Here is an 18,009-nt window from a genome sequence, read left to right on the forward strand (position 1 = left end):
TTGTACTCACCATTTTGCATCCTGATTGCCTCTTTACTGACCTGCACCTGGAAAGCTTCAGTACCTAGCCCGTACCTGCCTCAGAATCGTGCTCGATAAATGTCTACAGAATATTAAAAGAGGAAACATTTAGTCATTTTTTCATGCTTAAGTTCTATACTTCATTAAACCAGGTTCTTAGTATGTTACACAGGGGTTTTTATCTACACAAAAATCTCCTGAGAATTTTTGTCTTGAGGCAGAACAAAATAATTTATTCTGAAACATAATTTGAATTATAATAGCATCATAACACTGTAACATGAATAATAAAATCTGATTGGGACTGTGAGCCAGACTCATCAGAAAAAGTAGAAAAAAATGGGCACATATTTTTAAATCCTCTCTGGGCCGTGTTTTGTACAATAGTAGCATAAAATTATGCAATAGTTTATACTTTTAACAGGTCAATACTAATAAGGAGAATTATCCAAAGCCAGCCTCTTTCATTTTGCTTTCAGCTTAGCTCATGCTCTTTACTGATATTCAACACGTCAGCCTGCAACTTCTTAACTACCTTACCTCAAGCTTGTGCCAGATAAATAGCAATGTTAACAGTTACTATGAATTTAGTTTTCTTTTTTTAACTGCTCTCTGTGGTGTTTTTCTTTCCCCAAACTGCGTGGCTTTCTCCTACTCCTACCTGAGTCTTCATAGCATACTTTTCTACTGCAAGTGTGTATGCTTTGCTTTCTGAGAATGTCAGATTCACCCAAATAAAATAGAAAGGGTTTGGTGTTGTTTGTCATCTGGAGTTTTTAGTGCCTCCCTTTAGTACATTAGGATGGACAAAAGAGATTGTAATGCCATGAATATAAAGAGTTATTGTTCACCACTTATGAAAAACACTCTAGCTACTCATTATTTCAAAGTTGTTTATTTTAATCATTTAAAAATTAGTTGTGTCCGTGCTTTGTGCTGTAATCTTTTATTGTAATATTTAATGCTAACCATATCTAGTACTCCATACCACATACTAAATGTCGCGTTTTGATGTATCCTCCCTTCTCTCCTAATCTAGCGCCATAGTCCTTTGAATACATTAATTTTGTAAATTATCTCAGTAGTAGCCAGATTTCATAAGGATTTTTTTACACTGTTGTAGCTGGTTTCATTTTCTTACTTGTTCCTATGATTCTCATTACATAGGAACTACTTACTTTATGTTCTTAACACAGAAGGGTCAGAGGAAACAGTTATTTTTTGTAACATTTTTTAAACTATTAGGCATTCTACATTACAGAATCTCTTTAGTCCTTTTAAAATAGTAAAATGTGCCCAGAGTTTAGTGCTGAAGTATTCTGCAGTGATGTTGAAAAATATGAAACACCTTTTAGTTGGCATGTTGTCTAAATGCTGCGTGACCCTGCAGTTCTTGCAGTCGGTGCATCATCTGAATGCTGTGTAACCTTGCAGTTTCCAGAAACATGAGATGATCATTTGCTTCTTTGGTGAGCCTGTGGCTTAGGTCTATTTCTTGTCACAAAAACAATAATCAGAGAAGACTTAAATGCCCTATAAATCATTTCGGAAACATTATATAGTGATTATTTTGGTATTGCTGGAAGCAGGTATCAAGGTGATTAACATTGATTATGTTATCTTAAAAATTGCACACAATCCTTTATTGCAATCATGAAATAAGTAATACTGTATACAAAAAAAAAAAAATGAAAGAAAATAACCAGTGACTTTTTTTTCCTTCCATCTGCTCTTCCATCATGCAGGTACAACTTGGCCAAGTAGAAATCAAATGCCCCATCACAGAGTGTTTTGAATTCTTGGAAGAAACAACTGTTGTCTATAACTTAACGCATGAAGACTCCATCAAGTATAAGTACTTCTTGGAACTTGGCCGTATTGATTCCAGCACCAAGCCATGTCCTCAGTGCAAGCACTTTACAACCTTCAAGAAAAAAGGACATATTCCCACCCCTTCCAGATCAGAAAGCAAATACAAAGTAAGCATTTTCACCAGAGTTGTGGGTTAGACGTCACATAGCAGAAGCAGCCAGATTAGATCCACTTGTGGTGGGCATTAAGGGGGTTTCTTTACGGAGCTGAAGGTGAGCATTTATTGGCCATCATTCTGAAAGCATATGGTTTGGGGAGGCTGATGATAAGAGCGCACTCTTAAGGAATTAATTACAGTTTTGTCTTTGACTTTAACCATGTTGAAAATTAATCTAGTAACCTCATGGGAAGGCTGATCTTTAATAATAGTTACTACTACCAAATACTAAATAAATACTAAGACTTTTTCTTTATTATTATGGACTTGATTTTTTTCCAGTGGTCCCAATGTAAGTCTCCTCTTGCTCTATCTATAATAGGTAAAAATAGTATAAATGATATCATTCATTTATTCAACAAATACAGAATGCTGTATATGCTAGGCAGTGTGCTGAGTTTGGGGGCTATAGAGCAAATGTGATATAGTCCCTGCTTCAAAAAAGTCTAATGAAGATGGGAGAGACATGTGTTCTAAAAATGACCGTCCAATATGATTAGAAAAAAACACAAAACTGTGTACATATAGGATGCTTTGAGAACACTCAAAGGAGGGTTGGGCTCTAGGATGTCAGGAATGGCTTCACAGAGGAGGTGCAGTTCTCCAGACAGATAAACATGGTGAGCATTTCAGAGCAAGGAATGAGTAAGTGCACGGCCCCTGAGGCTAAGGCCAGGCTTGTTGCAATCAAGTGCTTCTAGAGCTGGTGGAGAGTAGAGGAGAGGCAGCTGATCAGGCAGATAAGAGCAGATCATGTTGAGTCTTGTGCAGTTTGCGCAGAAGTTTGGATTTAACTCTGTAAGCATTAGAGAATTAGAGAAATGTCATCTGGCAGCATTCATAGAAGCTATCACAAGAGGGCCAGACAGAAGCCTGGGAAACCAAGGCAACAACTGTGGCAGCAGAGCATTGCTTCACAGCCCTGATTGTGTATTAGAATCACCCAAGGGCTTTCATGACACACCAGTGCCCCAGGCCCACCCCAGAACAATTGTCTTCCAAAGTTTTGAGCCTCACCAGGTGACTAATCCACAGCAGAGAATCTTTGCAGTAAATGAAGCAGAAAACCAGTGAGGCTGTGGCAGTAGTTTTCATCCTTGTCATTACAGCAAAATGGCAGGATGAAGTGGTTTCAAAGGCTGTTTGAAGTCCTCTCCATTTAAGGTAAGTTTCTGGTCACGTTCCCTTTCTTGAGAGCAGCGGTTACATTATTCATCTTGTACCTTTGTGGGGACCATTGTTTAGTAGGTAGTTTCCTCTGCTGTTGCAGTGATAAGCTACAGTATTTGTAGATTAATCAAAGCTTCTTCATGAGTCGTTCTTTGAAACTGCTTGACTCTCATAGTTAATTTACTGTTTTTATGTAGGCCATTCTCTATCAGGTATAACTGTTAGAATAAAATCCTTTTTTTCCCTTCTATAAAAAGCATTATTTTTGAGGTTACAAAGTTGTATAACTAAAGTATTGCCGTACAGTGCTGTTGAAAGCTAACTGAACATTAATAGAATACTTTTATATCATGCTATATATCCTTAGATTATGTTATTTTTATTGCAGTTGTGTGTTACTGTATAAGAACAAGAATTTAGAAGGGCTTGTAATTCCATAAATTAGGATTTCAATTTTTTTCTAATATTTGATATATAGAAACTCAGGCTATACTAATTTTTAAAATTGCAGTAATTAAAACATGTACAAAATTGAGTTAGAGTGGGAATAATTGAGTAATTTTTAAATGTGTTGTTTTCATGAAATGGATAATAGAGTTATAATTTCAGTCAAAATTATGGCAACAGTGAAATGTTTTATATCTCATTTCATCTAAAATCACCAAAATCATGTTGTGATGAGTGTAATGTATCACAGTACACATGTACTAAGAGTGAAATGTGTAAAAATTGACAAATAGAAGATTCTATATTTATATAATTTTGAGTGATCCCATGCTATTCTGATAACATTTCCCAGAGGTCAGGCTTCTCCAATGTCTATCGATTTGTTGTGGGTAAGGAGAGAAGCTGGGGCAAATGGATCAACATCTTAAATTTGTTTAACTCAACTGACTCCTTTTGATTAGTAGAGGAAAAGAAAAATTTGCTTTGGTGTGAGGAGGAATTCAACAACACAATAAATGTTGATTATGAAGCAGTTAAGATCCTCAGCAGTGGGTGTGAGGTGGAAATCTCATTACACTATAAAATGAAACTTCAGCAAATTTCAAAAGAGTAAAACTACCACAGAATTTGAGGATGATTATTTTTGTTACTCTTCTTTACTAGTGTAGAAGAGAAGATCGATAACAGAAGTCCGTAATCTCCTTGATCTATGTTGTACAAAGTTCTAGCGATGATTCAAGTAATTACTGAAGCAATAATTTTTACTTCTTTTAGTGTAAAGTTTATATAACATTTTTCATCATGAAACTCTGTGGTCTACATTAACATTAACTGCTTGGTTTACATGCCCATACCTGTCTGGGTATTATAGGTAAGGAGAGCACTGACATGGATACCCCAGCCAACCAACTGTGAAATTCATGGGCCCAGTATGGCACCCTGTACTGAGAGTAAGATCTTTGTTCTTTGCGATGGACAGGTGAACATTTTTTATTTTGCAGTATTTTTAAAAATTCAGTTTCCCCAATAGAATAAGGTAGTTCCAAATTGGTGTCATTTATTGTAACTTTAAGAGGAGTGAATTTAAGTACTCACACACAATACATTGCATCATAAGGCAACAGAAACAGAAAAAAAACAAAAAAAAAAAGATTGCTGCTATTGTCTGTCATTTCTGTGCAATTTAACGTCTCTTTATAGTAATGTTTACAGGCTTAACTGGGTTTGTATCTATTGATAAAACCCTTGTAATGTTTATTTTAATATTATTCTGAGTCATTGATTCACAGTATCTTGATCCAAGATGTCATTCTTTGAAAATTTATTATGGCCTTTGCCATCAGTTCAGCTGTTTGAAAATATTATAACTGTTTTATAGCTGCATTAGTGCTTCTCACATGAAGTTTGAGACCTAAAATATCATATTTGGGGGTTTTAATTTTTGTAAAGACCACTTGTCAAATTGTTTGTACTCAGCAGGTGGATAAAGGGTAAAAAGAATATAACAATAAGCAGTAACTAGAGCTCCTACCTGTCCATTTATCCTTCTAGGCCCAACACCCAACAATTCCCTTCTGGCAAAAATTTGAGTAAATAGAGCTTTATATTATGTTCTGAACATTGTCAAACTCATACTATATCAAATAGAACAAGTGCATTTATGAATTGAGAGATTTACATTCAGACAATCTTGCCTTTTGTCAAATCCAGTCTCACTTTTTCACTCATAGTATTTCTGTCTTCTTCTCCCTAAAACTCTTGTCATGATGCCAAAAAGGCTTACCATTCCATTTCTACAAAATTGACTTCAATTTCCAACTAGAAATCTAATTTCTAACCTGAATAGTTCCTATAATTTATCAGTGCAACAGCAACCACATACCAATAAGAGAACAAGTTAATGATGGAGAAATAAAAAATGTTGAAGTTGTGACTCTAATGTCCTCATGTGATGCCTGGAGACAGACACATCGCCCACACCGAAAGCTTTTCACTATAGCAATTATCACCTGGGATTTTATGATATATGTTTGTGGTTATTTGCTTTAAGTTTCTCTTTCTAACTGGTCTATAGGAGTCCACGTCCAAATTCACTTTATTCACTGCTGATAACCTGTGTCAAGCACTATGTCTGGTAGAGAGTGCACTCAAAATATATTTGTCGAAGAATTCACGTAAGAGTAAACACATTAAGCCTTGAGATGTTGCATTTACCAAGGTGGAAAAGGCAGGTCAGAGCACTGCTTTCAAACTGGAATTAAACTCTCAGCCTGTCACATATTAGCTCTGTCACCTTGAGTATCGTTTCCACGTCTTTAACTGGGGATAGTAATAGTACCTATGTCATAAGAATGTAGTAAGAATTAAATGAGATCACACATATAAATTGCTTAGCACCATGTATAATACATACTGGAAAGGATTATGATTGTTATTATTATTAGGCAAAGAGAGCAGAATGAGCAACCCTGGGTACTGAGAAGGGCATGGGGGAGTAAAAAAGAATATAGTTGAAGTAAAACATGGGGTGAGTGGTGGACAATGGGCAGAAAGGAGGGGTAAAATTGACTATGTCTGGAAGAGGAGGAGCAGGTTTGGGAAATGGAAAATTAATTTAGTTTGAAATATGTTGACAGTGTTAAGTTTGAAGACCCATTAGGGCATCAAAGAGATGTCTAGAAAACATGACTCAGGAGTGATTTGGTGGAAGTCATCAATATTGGGGGCAGTGAAGGGGATGGTCATTGAACTTACGAAAATGAAAAAAATATTCTTTGGGAGGTAGAGGAGGTGATAGCAGTTCTTTATGAAGAGAGGAGAGACGAATAAAGGATTAAAAGTAGTTATTTTACTCATACAAGTTTTACTGAGGTAGGTGCAATTCTAGGTTTCGTTCTTATTCCAAGTGTAGACTTAAGAAATGATCCCCCTTTTCGTATCGATTTGGAGAAAGAGTTGAAGGTCATGCTCATCAACATGTTAGAAAACATGTTAGAGGTAATTCTCTTGTCGGTTTTCTTCAGACAAGACTAATAATCCCCACTCTTCTTCCCACAAATGTTAAGCAGAATCTTGATAATTTATATGTTTGACGCATCTTTTACCACCAGGTGAAAGAAAAAAACCAATAAAATTCCCTGGAGAAACTCTGTCTGTGTTCTTACCTTAGTTCTCTAGCTGTCTTTTTTTCTTTCTTATAAACCCTCTGAGTAGAAATTACCTTTTATAAACACTAAACAAATATTTTCTCATGTGGTAAAAGAATTTTCTAAGGGCTTTAAGAATACAGTCAAATGAATCGGTTGTTGAGAACTGGTGTACTTTAAAACGTGCTTAATCTTCCTTCTGGTAAAGATGACTTGAGAACTGTTTCCCATATGTAAAAATGTGTAAAGTTTTCCCATGAACATGTAATTAGTATGCTGTTTTGTTCCGGTTTTCCCTGACACCATCACTTTAAGTTGACAGTGTTTACAAATGGAGAATCTGGTTGTGCATCTTCCCTGCAAGGTTAGGGTAGCTTACAACACACACTGATTTCTCTTGGGATTAATATATCATTCATGTCAGGAGCCGATAGAAAAAAAGTGTAGTTTCTTAAATGGTTGTTGTTGGCATAGATTTATGAGGCAGATAAAGACAAAGTTGTCTAGCCCTGTTGATAGACGCCAGTGTAAACAAAGTGTGTGTTACATATATTACCCTTGAAAAAATGTGTAACACTCAGCTGTGATGCAAGCCTACTAAATTATATTAGCATTTCTTTCTCCAGTTACTAATGAAGTGTTTTGCTAAGGCTGTTCTTTGTTTGCTTTTTTGATGCATAAATTAGACACAATATTTTTAGAGGTTTTTAACTTGTGCTTGAACTTCTAACAGCCAAATGTTGGACTTTATCTGATATTTTAGCCTACACTTCACCTTAAAAACAAACAAACAAAAAAAACTATAGTAATAATCAAATCTTGCAGCTAGGATAAATTGACCTGCAGTGGTACTAAGAACTGTTTTCACTTTATCTCATTGTCATTGGGTCTTTAGCACAATGAACAAGTGAAGAATCGTCTCTCTCTGATGGCCCCCGTGTTAGTGTGTTAAAGTAGACCAATTGTGGTGTTCATTATAAAATGGTCTGGAAGATATTCTGAAAGAAATGAAGTGAAGACCTTAACATTTTTTATCTACCACCCTCTGTAGTACTACCTTTCCATATTTACCTACTTAAATTTGTAAGATAATCTGCAGGTGCTGTGTACACAGTTCACAGATCCCCTCTACAATATGCCTACCAGTTGGCCATGCAGACTCTGAACACTGCTTTTGTTAAGGAACTTGTTGTTAATAGAATCATTCCTTTCCATTTTCAAAAACCTCAGATTTGAAATAATTCATTGTTACCTTTGGGCTAAGGTATGCTTCCCTCCTGCCTTCACTTATTCCTCACAGAGGAATTTTGTACACTGTACATTTCCTTTTGTACACTGTAACACAATGGACCTCTTGCTACTTTATGTGGGTACCTCTTGTGAGATGTCATCCTGATGCTGTTGTGTTCAGAACAGGACATCTTGTTCAAAACAGTATGATACCACATTTTTCTGGCCAGGACTTTGGGCTATGCAAATCAGGGAAGAATTTTCCAGTACCCTTTGTATTCACCAGTGAAGAAGTGGGTCCTCAGACAAGAAATAGACCCAGACAAATGCTTCTCTGGGCTTTGTTCTCTGTGTTTACAGGAAGAGTCTGTAAATGCCTAAGGTGTTTCCAGGTGGTAGGAGCAAGACAGACTGATATGGAATAGTGATTTTCAAATTAGGGAGAGAGTACTTTTTCAAACAACCCCCATTCTCAAGTTCCAACATGCTGTCCAAAAAAATGCATGAGTCTGGCTTGAACATAAAAGCTAGTATTGAGGTGAATGCATTGTGCAATAAATAATTGTGTTGCATATGTAAAAGGAAATCAGTATTGAGGGAGTTCAGTAAGGTTATTTATATAAATAGGCACCATATCTCAATATAGCTTACCTTGTCATGTGTTACTCTACATTTTGTGTGTGTGTGTGGTTTTGTTTGTTTGTTTTATTTTGGTCTGCTGTTGGTCCTCAGCCTTTAGGAAAGTTTCTCTTTCCCTTTCCAGCATAGTTTTAGCTGTGCTGTGAGAAACTAAGGCAAGGATCACTTGGCCACATTTGCACTGTGTTCAAGGGTGCAGTGCCTCATGAAGGCTGTATGTTACTGGCATTTCCATGCAGGGAGAGCTCCCCAAGTAGGCAGTGAAATCTCAGGGAGTAAGATCAAGGCAAGAAGTCAAAACTTTATTTTCCCATATGGAGAATTTCTTTCCATTGCCACCCTTTCTTTCCAAAGCCACAGTCTGGCTTTGGGATTTGATGTTATAAGGGAGCGAACAGTGCTTCCTTGAAAGTATTTGAAGCCATGCATCAAGACTCATTTTCTCCTCTCTATAACATGCTGTACCTCTCCACATCTCATCTTCAAGAAAAGCATCTTCAGTTTTTAAAACATTTTTATAACTAATAACTACAAGATTTCCCAGTTATTTACCATTTTGGTTCATTTCTTTAGGACATACCCGAATCTGACAGCCATGATTTTTACTATGCAGAGTTTGTGGACCATGGTATATTTTGGGGGACATGACAGGATTATAGGAACTTACTGGCTCTGTTTATTGTACACTTAGCAAGGATCAAAGTTGAGCTAGCTGAAGTGACATCTCTGTTCAGGCTACATTAGAACACTTGCTGTTTCCCCAGTGCATCATGTGCTCTTGGGCCTCTGTGTGGTGGCTCAGGATGGACCCTCTACCCAAAGTGTTACCTCAACACTTGTCTCGGTAACATTCTACTCATTGTTGAAGGTCATATTCTGTCTGAACGCTTATGTTCCAGCCTTCACTGAAGCCTGTTTCCCTGGCACCCACTTGTCCTAGCTTCTATTCTAGCAGTTACTATATGCCTTTATAGCTCTTTTGGTTTATATCTGTCAGAGCCCAGTAAGTTCCTTAAGGACAAGTATTTTCATTTCTTTCTGCATGCAATCAACATAGGCAGTTCCTGCTACTTGAAGGTGCCCAATAAATATTTGTTGAACGGGAAAATGAATTGATAAATGTGTTTCATTATTGGGAATCTGAACCTGAGGTTCTAGTAAAGCAAATCCTTTTTGGAAAACTGAATTAGCTCTTATATTTGCAGTGCTACTTTACACATGGGTGTTGTCTAATGTTTTGAATTTGATAAGTAAAGATTTTGTGATTTATTTGAAATAATGATGTGTATGGGGTGTCTACCATTTAAGCAGGAAAATAATGATCTGAGGTTTTCTTTGGTTTTAGACACTGTTTTTATTTTGTGGGTTGTTTCCTTACTTGACTTGATGAATTATCAGGAGAAAATGCCATTTTCCTAGGGCAGGTGAGTTGGTGTACTTTCATCTCAGTATAGCACAGATTTCTGGTAAAACTAAGGGTATTCAAAAGTCAAAAATCTAATGTAAAGTTCTTTTATCTTTTGTGGATTCTGGAGAAAGCTAATCAAGATTCTTGCTCTGATAACTCGATTCTTGAAGCACTTGAAGCCCTGCTTGCCTCTTTTAGAAGAGTTTGTGCACTGATCATAGTGTTCAGTAAAAGTTCATTAGGATAATGTGTTTAGTAAACATCATCTGATAATATAGGAATTAGTAATACCATCTCAGCCCCTAGTCATAAATTAGATGTATTGGTTTTTCTTTGAATTCATTTAATGTTAACTGATACGTGGTATCTAAACTGTATGCAAAATCATTCATTTTACATGAGACAAAGCCTTTGACAAACACAGTTCACTGAGGAGTGAACTTGTGGGCTGTTGGAGAGATTAGACATCTACATCCCTAATGGAAGTTCCATAAGAAAGGTACTGAATCTAGTTGCAAGGAATAGGGAAGACAACTTGAAGAAAGGAGCATTTGATCAAGATAAGATTTCAGTAGATGTAACTTATTGGACTCTTCCAGTTACCGGAAGCAGAAATGTGCTGTTTCTTGGGCTACCTCAATTAGTGAGGTTTACCGTAAGGCTCCATGGGGAGTAGGAAGGGCAGGAAAATACTCTCCGCAGCTGCCCAGGCAGGCCTCATAGAGAATCAGACACAAGCCCTGGTAGTGTGAGAGCCCGTCTGTCATCTCACCAAAAGTCAATGTCTGTGTCCTTCTTCAGTGGTCTGCATTGTAGTCACTTAGCTCTTCTCTGTCTTTTCCTCCATGAAGGCATCCTTTGTATCTCCATGACACTCCTCAAGAGAGAAAAATCTATCTTGGCTAATCTCCATTCAACAATGAGCACCCCCGCTACACAAAGCTCATGCCACCGCCTAGGCAGCTTACCAACTAGTGGATACGTGTTTTTGACTTAGGGACTCATTCCTGGTCCAATAAATTGTGGTCTGAGCGATGGAGTCACATGGTATAAAGCAGAGCCTCTCAAACTTTAGGATGCATACGAATCACCTTCGGACCTTGTGAAAATGAGCACTTTTGGCTCCAAGGTCTAAGGATTCATGAATTCACCAAGTTCTCAGGTGATACTGATGTTTCTGGCCCTGCAATCACACTTTGAGCCACAAGAACAGGGCAGGACGACTTCTGTGTGACTGTAATTACTAAGAAGGCAGGCACTCCATGTGGTGGGTCTATGGTTGTGAGATAGCATTTCATGTGGAAGAATAACTGTAAATAAAAGAGTGGAGGAAGATGCAGTGTTGATGTCTATATGTGTTTACATAAGGCCAATTTTGAATGTGTTAAGTTCAAAATGAATGAGGCATCTTCAGAACAAAAAATCTGGGACAATTTCACATGTAGTCTTTTAATACCCAAGTTGTTGGAGTTGGCTGTTAGTCCTTTTATGATTTTAATCCCAAGCAAATAGTGATTTTGATGTTTTCAGTGAGAGATAGCAATCCAGTATGAATTTAACTTATTCATATTCACTTGAGAGCCTGCCCCATAACTTTGGTCACAGTTTCCCACTAAGTCTGTGCTGTTGGTGAGGATTTGCAATAGGATCTGCAGTAGGACTTAGTTGTTTATTATGAGCCAGAGTCCCAGGGTGGAAACAACACGACAGATTCTTTATTATTCTGGTGCCTTAGGAGAATCATGCATTGCTTTAATTGTCTTCATTAGAGATTCACAAATGTGATAGTTCAGCACTTACTCACAAATCTTTGAGCCATTCAATGTCAGACATTTATAGAGCGAATCCCAGTTTCAAAGCATCTTTACATTCATTCTAATATTTCATAAATATAATCTAAGACTGGTTAAAAACTAGAGAGATCTTTTCAAAATGTTTGTTTAATGATGCTAGAATCTAGTGATTCAGAATTATGAATAACGTCCAGTAGAAAATAACTAAATTAACTATTCAGGTCTTCTGACTTAATGGTAGATGCCTAAGGAAAAGCAACTTTTTCCTACTTTCCTCATTTCATTCATTACATTCAAAAGGAAGGCTCCATGTGATATTTACATCTAGTCTTCATTGCTCAATGACAAATGGAAGTAAACATTTTGGAAGTAAACATTTTATATTGTTTTCTTAGCTGAATCTCATCTACTTCAACTTGTTGTCTTTTAAAAATGATTTATTTTAATTGTAATGATCAAAAAGGAAAAAAACAGTTATTTTAAATAACTAAATAGTAACATCCTTTTTTAAAAAAATTTTTTTTAGTTAAACCAAGTAGTTTCTCAATTTGTATAGAGTAGATCTTGAAAAGAATTTTCAAAGTTCACCTTATCTTGATGATCATGTGGAATTCTGACTTATTGAATAGTTTAATGACATGACCATCTTTGACTACTACATTTTTAAGTTGCCAGTTGTCAAAGAACAAATGCCGTTTGGTATAAGAAGTATAGTGAAAAGTATGCTAAATGTGGAGCCGGACAAACTCACGTTTAAATTCCTTCTTAACACATATTTTCTGTGTTACCTTCAGCAAGTGATTTAATCTATCTGAGTCTCATTTTCATCATCTGTAAACTGATGATGTTCATATCCACCTTCCAGCATTATTTTGAGGATGAAAATAAATAATGCATGTAACATATTAAGCATAGATATTACCATTGAACAGAATTTTAATAAATAAATAAACATGAAAATCTTTTAAGCCTTATGACAGAATGCCATTTTTATATAAAGTTAATAACAAAAGTACTTTTACTTCATATTTTCACAGGAAGAGCATTATCCATTCTTGACATAAGTGAAAATTACAGTGCATTGAGTTGTTAACAGAAGAGCTGTGATTGTAATTGACACTCAGCTAATTAATCTATATAGTAGAACCTCCATTGTCAAAAAAGTTGTTTTCCAAAAAATTAAGTGACAATATTGTGTATAGTTTACCAAAGGAAATTCTAACCTTTAAAATGTAGTCAGCAAATTCACATGTGCTGCAGTGACATGACATAGAGGAACAAAGAGAGTGGTCAGTTATAAATATAATTCATAATGAGGCAATTTATAATCCATTGTAATCACATGAGGGTCTGTTAAGTCAGGCTATACTCATATGCTTTTAGAGAGTTAGGAGTGGAAATAAAGTGTATGAATGGAATATTCCACTATCATTCAAAATAAAGGAAGTCAGATAAAATATCTTCCATGTCAAGCAGAAGACATATTCTTACCAAACTTACTGTCATATACCCTCCACATAGTGAAATATGAAGGCCCGTTTCTGATGGTTTTCTAAGTACAGGCCACAGGGCCACTATATTGATATATTTCTAATAATAGAATGCTTTGCATTATTTTTATAATTAGCCTCCCTTACGTTGGTAGCACACCAGGAGTATCCATTATTTTAGATGCTGCTTCATAGCAAATGCTGTTCTAGCAGTTTCTTACTGTGTTTTTGTTGTTGTTGTTGTTGTTGTTTTGAGACAGAGTCTCACTGTAGCCCAGGCTGGAGTGCAGTGGCACGATCTCGGCTCAACTGCAACCTCTGCTGGGTTCAAGAGATTCTCATGTCTCGTGTCATCCTCCTAAGTAGCTGGGATTACAAGCATGCACCAACATGCCCACCTAATTTTTGTATTTTTAGTAGAGATGGGGTTTCACCATGTTGGCCAGGCTGGTCTGTAACTCCTGACCTCAAGTGATCCACCCGCCTCAGCCTCCCAAAGTGCTAGGATTACAGGCATAAGCCACTGCACCCAGACTGCTACTGTGTTTTTTATTTGATGAAGCATCTGTGGGGCTTTTAAAAAATAAAATGAAATAAGCCATTCTTAAGAAGACAATGGAAATGGCTGGGTAATTCATTCAAGGGAAAGGTGAATTAAAGGGCAGCCTGAGTGTGTGGATTTGGGGCCTTGTGAGCCTTCAGGTTCAATCTGGGAGATTGCACTTAAAATCTGGGAGATTTTCCTAAAGCTAAATTGGTTTCCAGAATCAAATGTTTAACTCCAGGACAGCCTACAAATAGCCAAGTCATCCTCGCCAAAGCAGTTCTTTCCCCTAGTAACAGAGTATTCATATCTTAGTGTAGTTTTGGTCTTATAGAGGGGGAGGCATTTTAAATTATAAACTTTTAGCTAATTTCCCCAAGCATCACCTTCTTACCCTTTTAGACACTTTCAGTATGTCCACTAGTAATTAATATGATTTTTTTCTTACACAGATCCAGTGCCCTACCTGCCAATTCGTCTGGTGTTTTAAGTGCCACTCTCCTTGGCATGAAGGTGTTAACTGCAAGGAGTACAAAAAAGGAGACAAATTGTTGCGTCACTGGGCCAGCGAAATTGAGCATGGGCAGAGGAATGCCCAGAAGTGTCCAAAGTGCAAGGTGAGATAACTTTTAGAAGGAAAAGAAAAAACATGTACATCTGGATATGACTGAACAATATTTACAATATTGAAGCAAATTATAACTATCTTAATGCAGGTATGTAGAAAAAGAGTATTTGGTTTTTTATTTTAGAAAAGCAATTATATAATTAAACTGAAAATTTTTATAGATAAACAATATATATTCTTATTATTTGCATTACTCTTCAAAATTTAAGGAGGCCACATATAAATATTGACTTAAGATACTGGAGTCCTTATATTACATTTAAAAATGAGGATGTACTTTATAGGAAAAATATAGCATAAAAGTGATATAAAAGTATTATTTCTAGTCTGCCACATGTACTATAATTACTTCTTAATTACATAGGTTTTGAATCCTTGCAATCTTGCTTTTCTTTCCTTGGTGACATTGCTGATCACTTAAAAAATTATATTAAATTGAACTGATTGTTTTGCTTTTTTGCAAATCTGGTGAAATAAAAGCTCATAGCTAAAATCAGGACTTAGGGATTTTATGAATCCCACTTTTCATCTTTCTTTTGATAATCACGCAAGTAATGAAGACTTAGCAGGCAATTTGAGCTCAGACCTAGATGTGTTCAAAGTTAGCCAAGTAAACAGCGAGGGAAGACTCTCCTATGGGGAGGTCAGCCAGTAAATTCAACCAGAAAACTTTGCATTTGAGAGTTATAGTATAGGGGTCTGTTGAAGTTTGAAAGTTTTAAAAAATCTTACTTTAGAAAATCGTATGTTCGTGTACACTTTGCCATATGTGGTTTCTACCCTTTGCCAAATTTATTTTTGGAAAGAATCTCTAAATTGGCCTAATTATCTTTTAAGCACAATTCTGCAATTACTTCTTGGAGACTTATCACCAGATAAATGAAACTTGATTGCCAAAAAATGTTTAAAATTCAATAATTATGAATACAATTAGAAGTAAAAGTATATTCTAAGCCTATAAATGACCATAATAATAATAAATGTACAGATTTACTATACTAAATTCACATACTAGTTTATAAATATAGTAAGGAAAAAGTATTGTGTGAAATAACGTGTTACATTTTTAGCAATTGGAAGAAATTTTTGAAATAGTTTAGATGACCTGGCTTTCTAATAGAAGTGATGTCTAAAGATATTTGGCCTAAAGTTTTCTTTGTTTTCCTGGTAGAAGGCAAATTCATCCACAGTCACCCATTTTGTTTTAGGGCTATTTCAGATCACTGCATCAGTTGCTCAGTGCTCTCATTTTTCATTCCATTAAAGAACAACTAGAAAATGAGGCCATTCCCCCCTTTCTCTTTCGTTTTTAGTTTATTCAAAGCTACTGCTCAGTTTCAAACAAAACAAAGACCAATAGGGACTTAGAGTACTGTTAAGTTATTCTACTTAACAGTTATTCATAAGTGCACTTTATATCCTTTGGAAAGCTGTAAAAACAATTACAAGTTAGCCTGGTTCTACAGCTGGATTTGGAATGAACACCACTACAGCATTATACATTGGGGAAATTCTGAATAAACTGATGTAACACAAAATACATACATTTATTACTGTAATCTGTTAACCCAACCTTAAATGGACTATAATGTAAGGAAAGAAAAAGAAGCCAACCATGGGGAATTTACTGATTACTCTAACACCTTCCCACAGTTGTAACAAATGTAGATCAACTGTTAAGAGAAAGCATAAATGTTGGTTCCCTTTTGAAGTAGTAGCTAAAAGGTCAGGGCTTTAAAAGGGATTACCTTTTAAATAGCTGAAAGGAAAAGAACTATGGAATCAGTTGACATTATTACATTGTAGCGGAGAGCCTACTTTCTGGTGGGATTTGGGTTCTATGAAGTTTCTGTCTAAGTCATATTTTATGATTTATTTGGAGTATAAATGGTTTCATTTTTCTTTCTCTTTTAAGCGTGACTTTAAAACTTTACCTTTTTTGTTGGACCTTAAAATTACGTTTTGCCCCATGAAACATTTCTATTGTTATAACAGAAACCCGTGAGGAGGTATTATTCAGTGAATTGATTTTTGTTTTATACTGTAAGGCTTTCTTTTCATAAATATATCTTTTACCATTTTTAAATGTAAAGTAGGAAGATGATAGGAATTTGTGAAAAAGAAATGAAGAAGTTCTCACATAATGCCTCCAGGTAAACAATTATCACATATTTTCATATAAATGCTTTCAATCATGATAACCAAATGCATTTACAATTTTGTTATGAAAGTATATATATTTGTACGCTACTATAGGTATATGTTTTAAATTAGTTCATAATTTTAGTAAATATTGTTATTTATTTATTTTGAGACAGAGTCTCGCTCTGTTCCCCAGCCTAGAGTACAATGGCACTATCTCAGCTCACTGCGACCTCCGCCTCCCAGGCTCAAGCAATTCTCATGCCTCAGCCTCCCAAGTAGCTGGGATTACAGGCATGAGCCACCATGCCTGAAAAAAAAAAAAAAAAATTGTTTTGTTTCACCATTGTGGCCAGGTTGGTCTCAAACTCCTGACCTCAAGTGATCCACCTGCCTCAGCCTCCCAAAGTGCTGGGATTACAGGTAGGAGCCACCGCGCCCAACCATATTTTGATTTTCAGATGATTTATTTATCAAGGTGATATAACATCAGATAGAAATTTGGAAAAGAGAGGGAAAATATTCACCCAGAATTCTGCTGCTCCAGTATACTCACTCCTAACATCTTATTGTGTGCCCTTGGTCTTTCACCCTATTTAAATGGCTTTTTAAAAAGCTTTAGTTGTGATGTTCAAATAATTTAATATCATTAGTATTTTCACCTAACATTGCAAACATTTCTCATATTACTAAATAGTTTTCAAAACATATATTTCATTAACTATGAACTGTATAACACTTGCTTAAATATTCCTCCACTATTGGATACCAAGGCTTGCTTGGTTTGTTCTGGGAATAAAAAATAATTGTGTATTATAAATAATGTGTGGATGATATTCATCTAGAATTTTTTTTCCATATTTTATACCTTTGAAAGGATATATTTATAAAGGTAGAATGATTGGGTTAAAGAATATCCAAGTTTTTAGTATTTAGCACATATTGGCAATTTGCTTTCTAAAAGGAATGAATCAATTTATAATTCCACCTAGAAAGTTTGAGGACCTGTTTCAGTATGAGCATTTGTTGGCATTTTAAGTGCTTTTTAAATATTAATTTAATAATTTTAAAGTATTTTTTCTTATATTTTATATTTTCCTGTTTGCTTGTAAGCTGAATATAAATTCATGTATTTTTGAGTTTGTAATGCTCCATTTTAAAATTTTCTGTTCATACCCTTTGCCCATTTATGTGGGTGCATATTTTAATTTTCAGATGATTTGTTTATCAAGGTGATATAACATCAGATAGAAATTTGGTGCATATTTTTATTATCAAATTATATGAGCTCTTTATTTAGATATTTAAATTCCACTTCTGGC

The 18,009-nt window shown here is 35.7% G+C and overlaps 1 pseudogene across 1 annotated transcript in view; it reads left to right on the top strand.

Moving 5' to 3' along the window:
• The first annotated feature begins 1,760 nt into the window (after positions 1-1,760).
• The window catches only part of LOC105548251, a 37,828-nt pseudogene continuing 21,579 nt past the window's right edge, over positions 1,761-18,009 (top strand). The window contains exons 1-2 of the transcript XR_001007365.1: positions 1,761-2,000; positions 14,370-14,534. The product of XR_001007365.1 is annotated as a probable E3 ubiquitin-protein ligase RNF217 (transcript). The remainder of the gene's footprint in view (positions 2,001-14,369; positions 14,535-18,009) is intronic.

The sequence above is a fragment of the Mandrillus leucophaeus genome, unplaced genomic scaffold (genome assembly GCF_000951045.1).
Source record: "Mandrillus leucophaeus isolate KB7577 unplaced genomic scaffold, Mleu.le_1.0 Scaffold405, whole genome shotgun sequence".
Classification (NCBI taxonomy): Eukaryota; Metazoa; Chordata; class Mammalia; order Primates; family Cercopithecidae; genus Mandrillus; species Mandrillus leucophaeus.